Below are 8,616 nucleotides of genomic sequence, written 5' to 3' on the forward strand. Positions count from 1 at the left end.
AAAGTTTGGGGGGGTTTAAGGGAACAAAATCCTCATAAAGTTTTCATGGGGTGCAAAAATTTCACTACAATTTTTCTTTAAGATGTTCCTGCCATAAGAATACCACATGTCCATTTTCAATAAAAAATCTCCAATAGTTTTCGATATATTCGAAAATATCGATTTTCATTTTGTAACTTCAAAGGGCTGTAACTTTTTTTATGTGCATACTTGTACTAAGGTAAGTTATATCTATTTTATTCGAACTATTTTTGGTCCCAGAATATGTGATTTAATTTATGACCTGTATTTTTGTTACACCCTGTATATTTTTGTGTAGTATAAAAACAAAGTTTGATATTATGTTTTTGGCAAATTTTTCTTCAGTGAAATAATATACCTTGTTTACTTTAGATATTTTAAGATCTAGATTATAAATTTCAAATGTGTAGCTTATTCCTGGTTGCCCCAACAGATCTTTAGCTTAAGACGTACCTTAAGCTCAGCTTACGATACATACACATTGCACTATTAAATCTTAGATTAATTTCCAGCTTTCCACAATGGATTACCACGTGGATTGCATAGAAAAGACTCGACAATTATGGTGCAACGTAAGCGAGACTTTAAGCGGCCCTATCTGTAAACTGAGCTGAACTAAGCTGGAGCTTAAAATTTTTAAATTGCAACCAGGCATTATTGTTATATAACATTTCATACAGTTACATTGAAGATATTTTTTATAAACATTATTCTAGCTATAAAACCATATGAATGTCCTAGCCTCCTCAATTTTTTTTATCGCCCTTCTCGGCCTTTTTTCTAGATCATTTTGCATTTTAAATAGTTATCTTTGTTAACATTATCAACTGATTTGGTATTCACAGACCCTTCTGTGCTCTTAAAATCTCTCGTCTCTTTACTAAATTGAAGGATGCATTTTATGGGCTATTCCACGAATATACGTCTGTCTTGTATTATCGTGGCAACGAATATTTTAGTGTGCAACATAAAAAGTGCAAAAGTAAATGACTCTAATAATTGTTCCAATAAACAACAATGTATTTGCAATTTACTTTCGTTCTTCATAATTTGCACATTAAAAAATTCGTTGTCGAGATAATCCACAACAGTCGTTTGTTCATGGAATAGGGTTAATCGATAAATATGTGATGACTACATCGCACCTCTTCTCAAACAGTGTCATAAGTCAAAAACCAAAGTTTTGAGAAAACTGCGTTTAAAAGTAGTGCTAGAACTTTCCCGGGTTTAATTCATAAACTATTAAAATTAGCATAACATCTATTTTATTCAGTTACAAAGGATTTTGAAGGTCTACAAAATAGTGTATTAATTCTGATAAAAATTTTAAGTAAATTGATCTAACCTAACTCAACTAAATATCGATCCTTAAACAAAGCACGTTCAATACACTTGGCCGTGTCATCAAAATTATTTTTTTTTTTGAGTTGTGACACTATACAGATATAAAAACGAAAAATTTACGAAATCTTATTTATTAAAATTGACTATTGCAGTAAAGAATATATAATAGGTATCATTATTATTATCTGGTTAGCAAAGTTATAATTTTTAATGATCTAACTTTACAAATAAGTAACAACCTTAAACAAAAAGTACTGCACAAAGGAAAACAAATGTGTCACTTTTCTTGAGCACATTCGCAGATTGTTTAGAATAAAACAATCACATAATATACAGGGTGTCCAGAAACTCTACCGACAAACGAAGACAGGAGATTCCTCATATAATTTTACGACATTTTAACCCAATTCATCTAGTCCGAAAATATATTGTGAATTTATAATACCGGTCATAGGCATCCGCTTTGAGTAGGCCAACTGTTATTTTATCACATAACTTTTTTGTCTTTAACTTTGAAGCATCTTTGATACTGGATTATTAAATTGTGAGCTATTCTAGTACTAAAAGGTACTCCTTATTTAAGTCAGTAGGACACACCATTTTCTAGAAAAATCGATATGAAAATTTTTCGTTACCTGAATTTGAAAAAAAATTGAAAACATTTTTCAAAAAAAAACGATGTATTTTACCAATTTAAAGCAAGAGTAACTTTTAGTACTAGAATACCTCATAATTTAATAATCCAAAGTCAAAAATTCTTAAAAATTAAAGATAAAATGTTATGCGATAAAATAACCGTTGACCTACCCAAAATGAACGCATATGACCGGTACCATAAATTCGCAATTAATGAAATCGATTCATCTCTGGAATATAAATAAAGGTATTAGTTTTTGTTTTGCTAAATGTTTTTTTTAAACTTTTTGGAAATTAAAAAACGAAAAATTTTCAAATCAATTTTTCTAGAAAACGGTGTGTCCTACCGTCTTAAATCAAGAGTACCTTTTAAGGCTATGGGTACATAATTCGCAAATATTTCACGTGTATCCCTACTTTTTCTGTCTTTACACGGCAAATTACGTGTAGTAAAATTCACACTGGTATGGATATGTAAACATTACTAGAATGTCATTCTACTTGAAAATGTCATCATTAATTTAAAGAGATGGGTTTTGAATGTTCTTGGGTAACTGTTATTTTTATAATTGCAAATTATTAATTCAGTTAATAAATGTGATTTTTTCACTAAGTATTCAGTGATTGTAATAATTTATTTGTACAACAAAGACTAATACCCAATCGAGAAAAGAGGAAAAGTGTTAAAGTGATTTTTTAATAATATATCGTTATGGAACGCTTACAATTTTGAACATCTTTAACAACAAAATACTTGGATCACAGAATATAATAATATTATCCTGATGTATTCTCTGCTTGGATCTTCCACAAATAATACACAATAAATAACTTTTTATTAAGTTCACGTCTTAAATCAATTATTTATCAAATACACTATATATCAATAATATTTAATCAATAACTCAACATATTCCCGATGTAATGTCAAATATTTAAAACTGTCACTGATTGTCAGTGTCTGACTGACAATATATGCTGACAATATTATATTCAGCTGAGTGCGTTGTAGGACAAAGATAGACTTGGAAAATATTACCACGGCATTGTGTTAATTTTTTTCGAATCCTGAAAAAACCAATAAATATTTTTGAAAAATTTAAACGCAGAATGAATGACTAGATTATTACCGAGGGCCGAAAGTCCCTTAGAATAAATAAAAAGTTTATTTTGATTGATATATTTGAAATTAAAAATCACACTAAATTTTCTCTTAGTTTTTCACCCCTGTAACTTATTAAAATAAACATTATAGAAGTTCTCAGGGCCTTTCGGCCCTCGCTATTAACGTAATCTTTCATTCTGCGTTTAAATTTTTCAAAAATAATTATTAGTTTTCTCAGGATTCGAAAAAAATGAATCCCCATTTGAATAGCATTGCAGCCGAAAATACGTACCGATCCTCTTAATACTAGTATACCTTACAATTTAATAATCCAGTGACAAAATGCTTAAAAGTTAAAGACATAAAAGTTATGCGATAAAATAACCGTTGCCCTACCCCAAAACGGACGCCTTTGACCGGTACTAGAAATTCACAATAAATGTAATCGATTTATCTCTTCTTCTTCTTTTTCTTCTTATAATAGGCCTCTTGGCCTGTTCCTTACCGATTTTGAGCTTGTATTCGTAGCTGTGATGTTGACTGCCAGCTATCTCGCCACCTTTTAAAGGGCCTTCCTATTGGTCTCTTGTCTGTTGGCTTCGAATCCCTGGCTATACGGGCTATTCTCTCGCTGTCCATTCTCGTCACATGCTGATTCCACTCTCGTTGTCTCTGTCTTCCCCACCGTACTATATCTTGTATGTTACAGATATCTCTTATTCTGTCGTTCGGTATTCTGTCTCTCAGTGTTTTCCCAGTTATTGACCTTAGCGTTCTCATTTCTGATGTTCTCAGTATCCTCTTGGTTTCTGCTCTGTCACATCTTGTTTCTATCGCGTACGTCATCATCGGTCTTACACATGATTTGTATATGCGTACTTTCCCTTCAAGCCTCATATCTTTGTTTCTCCAGCTGACATCCCTCAGACATCCTGACACGTAATTGGCTTTATTTGCTTGCTTTCGGACGCTCTCTTTAACATCTCCATAACTACATATTTCGATTCCCAGATATTGGAATCTCGAGACTTGTTCAATTAGTTCGGTTTTAATTACTAATTTGCATCTTATGGGTTCCCTTGACACTACCAGGGATTTTGTCTTAGCTGTTGATATTTTCATGTTGTAGTTCTTCGCCACTGTATTGAAAGTTTGTGCCATTCGCTGTAGTTCGCTTTAGTAAACAGATTTATTTCTGGAAGATTAATATGACGTGTAAGAATTTTCATTTTTCTAAATAAAAGCGTTCTGGAGTTATTTAAGAAAAACTAATTACAAGACGCCATCTTCAAAGAGCTCTAGCTTCCTTAGGAAGCATTTTCGAACTAGGTGAATTGGGTTAAATTGTCTTAAAATTATCTGAGGAATCTCCTGTCTTCGTTTGTCGGTAGAGTTTCTGGACACCCTGTATTACTTATTCTCTTAACTCGACAAAATACGCTTTATACAGATCTTAGATGGACAAATGCATTGCGCATGTCGATATGTTCATTGCGCAATGTATACTATTTATGTTCGGTGCCTCTTTAATTATGGTTAGCCATATAATGACACTAGTGTCATCTAACGACAAATACTTTTTGAGAATCATAGACATAACACTTTTTGAGATAGAATTTTGTAGTTTTATTAAACTGTTGGTGCGATAACACTGTATTTTCTTAGTTGTGACACTGTTTAAGCTGAGGTGCGATATATGCCATACTCCAGTGCTTTTCCAAAATTTGTCTCAGGGTAGATGCATAGTTTTAAGCAAGGTTTTTATTTTTATCAAAAATAAATGATCATTTTCAATTTCGTTTCAACACGAAACTACAGCCGCATCATATTCTAGTTCAATCAGAGAGTGCTGCAAGCACCTCTACCGGTTTTAAAACTTATTAGTCTCTCATCAATAAGTACATATGCTGCTCTCTCTGACCCAACCAGGACAAACCATGGCGTGTAGTTACGAATTGCAACGAACGAAATGGCATGGATGTTCTAGCGGCAACTGCTAGCAAAAGACCAAGTTTTCAATCTAATAGCACATAAAACAACAGCAAAAAAACACCAAAAATGTAGACCAACATTTTTGGTGTTGTTTTATGTGCTATTAGATTAAAAACTTAGTCTTTTGCTAGCAGTTGCCGCTAGGGCATCCATGCCATTTTGTTCGTTGTAATTCGTAACTGCACGTCGGAGTGTGTCCTGGTTGGGTCAGAGAGAGAGAGAGAGAGAGAGCAGCATAATATGTGCCTTCTGACGAGAGACTAATAAGTCTCGAAACCGGTAGAGGTGCTTGCAGCACTCTCTGATTGAACTAGAATATGATGCGGCTGTAGTTTCGTGTTGCAACGAAATTGAAAATGGTTATTTATTTTTGATTTATATGTTTACTCTGATTGCAGTACGAAGCGAACTATTCTCGTTGGAACTTTACCGCGCTGAGCAGATGGGACGTGAAATATAAATTGTAAAATTCCCTGATCCTCCTTAGTCTCAGCATTCGTTATGGCTTGCAAATTTTAATAGCCTCGGAGGTGTAACCAGTGAAGGTTCCCATTGTTTTCAATCTGGTGGGATGTAGAGCAACATTTTTGGTGTTGTTTTATATGAAACTAGATTGAAAACTTAGTCTTTTTTTATTTTTTTTTATTGAGCAACAGTAATTTCTACGCCGCTGCGTTAAAACCCATGTGCACGGCGTTGTGTTGGTAGGTTGGATATAAATTAGAAACGAGAATTATACACGTGTACGTGGCAGTGCGCAGAAGTAAGTCAACGGAGACATTATTAACAATCAACTGAAATTATTATCCACGCCTTCTTGGACAATCCGACATATTTGTAACGTTTTAACAGTATTTGTTTTACTTGTAAAAATATAACAGTTTGTATAACCGAACCTCGCCTTAAACAATATCAGTTCTCATCGAAGTTGTTATTTTTCTTTCCAATTAATTGTTGTAAACAGTAAAAATTTTTTATCGGATGATTTCGGCATGCACGTGGTAAATGCGAAGTTACCACATATGGGTGCTAAATTAGATTTTGAAGACTTTTATACTTTATGCACTTAAATCGAGGCTATATTATTAAGTAGCCGTCCTATTTCACCTATGTCTTCTAACCCCAACTATCATTTACCTTTGACTACCGTGCATTTCATAGCCGCCTGGTCATTAAGAGCCGCTCCAGAATCAAATTATGGAGATGTACCTAGCATCCGTTTGTTACTATATGAATGTATTCAAAAATTATGACATCATTTTTGGACTATATAGCACTAAGAATACTGACTTCATTGTAAGTTCGACCAAAGACTAGTTACTGCTCAACTGTTAGAGGCCCAAAGATAGGAGATCAAGATTTTCTTCCACGCCTATCTTGATTAAAACCTCAGTCAATATTTTAAAATTACTATGGGCGAAGCAGAGAAAACTAATTAAAATGAAAGACAGCAAGTGCTTTATCATATGGAAATTTAGCTGCGTGAAGGTAGGTGAAAAATACGATATATTAAGGAATATATGCAGGACAAAATCAAACATAGAAGAAGCGAAGGAAGGCGTAAAATCTTGTGGCAACGCAATATTCGTGAATTGTTTGGATGAAGTTCAATTGAACTATTCAGGCACATAACCACAAAAATTATAATTGCCAAAATGATTTGAAATCTCCGATAGGAGCGAAACTTAAAGAAAAATATAAATATATAATTTTTTTCTAATACTTACTACAAATACAATACTAAAAAGTATTTGTAATTAGCTTCCTTCTCATAACTTATTATTTAAAGATATTTTTACACACACTTTTATATAAAACAAGTTTTATTTTTTAATCAAAAAGCTGTATCTATAAATAAATCGTATCACTTGGCTTGCCACAGCTTTTCAGCTATTTATACGTAGTTAAATAGTTGCGCTGTAGACGGTGTGGAACGTGCCTAAACTGGTGAACTTTAACTTGTCGTTCAGGAGTGACAGACATTTGCAATTTTATTGGATCATTTGCCATGGTAGACCTTCTATCAGAAGTTCATTAATTATCGTCTCGGTTACAAGGCTGACAATATCACGGTATGGATTATGGTGAAAAACCGCTACTTTATTTATTATTATAGGGAATTTCGAAAAAAATATTTCATTATTTTTGTATGCTTACTAATATTCTAAAAGGGATTTTTGTTAAGGTTATTTAATAAAAAAAAGAATGTGTGTGTACTTTGTACGCACGTAAGAAGTTATACTCCTATTATTATGATTTCAACGAAATAAATATACTTTGAACAGTTTATTTATATTTTATATAAATATTAAACTAATTTTAATACTTACCACTTTCCAAAATTTTTTATTAAAACAATACCAAAAATAAAAAAATAAAAAACACGAATATATTGAAAATTGCCACAAATAAATGATTTCGAAACAATTGTTGGATAAAATTTTAAATAAATACGTATTTTCTGAAAAAAATATTTATCCTACTTATAATCATAAAATTAAGAAACGAAAACTTAAATAACTCGGTCATATTATAAGACATGATAAATATCATATGCTCCAACCCATAATACAGGGTAAAATAGAAAGCAAACGCGGACCCGTAAGAAGAAGCCACTCATGGCTTCAAAACTTACGTCAATGGTTTGGAGTAACATCGATCGAGTTATTCAGAAACGCCGCAAACAAAATTAAAATTGCTATGATGATAGCCAACATCCTCAACGGACAAGGCACATGAAGAAGAAGAAGAATCATAAAATGTATAAAAACGGGGATCAAACCCGCGTATATTAGCATTATATTAGGTTGTGAATCAAGCACGTTAAAACGCACCCAATTAGACACGCCAACTGAATCTTTTAAACTTTATGACAGTTGGTCATATTTGCTAATTGCCTGAATTAATTAAATAATTAGTTTGAGTTTTGTGAAATTAAAATATTAGTACAACAAACTATATAGTAAGAAAACCATATATTAGATGTAGATAGGTAGCAATTTTGTTGGAAACAAAATTTTTGTAAATGGAAGCACTACTACATTATACATTTTCCAAATAGGTAAGTATATAATTTTTTATTACAATACTAAAATATTTACAGGTAAGCACCTGTTGCTTTTAAAAACTATTTAAAAAGTCACTAAAACTATAATCTTACTTTTATCTCTGTTCTCACAACAATAAAAAATTAAAACACAACATTTGTTTACCCATAGCCGCCATATTAAATCATTTTTGAGAGGTCATTGCAGTGCCCAATCAGAGTAAACGTGTAATGTTCATCGGCGCGTAGCGCTAAATTTTTTTGAAGAATTCGCGTACATTTACATTTACTCCCCATCGCGTCTAAAGAAGTATCGGGTCTAAGTAACTTTAAAAATATTTTTAGTATTATGTTTATATGGGATTGAGCTACAATAATTGTTGGTGTAATGAAAATTAAATTTTTTAGTAAACTACTGGACATGTTTCGATTTCCACTCCGGAAATCGTTCTCAACAAGAAAATAGAAATTC

Source organism: Diabrotica virgifera, chromosome 5 (genome assembly GCF_917563875.1).
Source record: "Diabrotica virgifera virgifera chromosome 5, PGI_DIABVI_V3a".
In the NCBI taxonomy this organism is placed as follows: Eukaryota; Metazoa; Arthropoda; class Insecta; order Coleoptera; family Chrysomelidae; genus Diabrotica; species Diabrotica virgifera.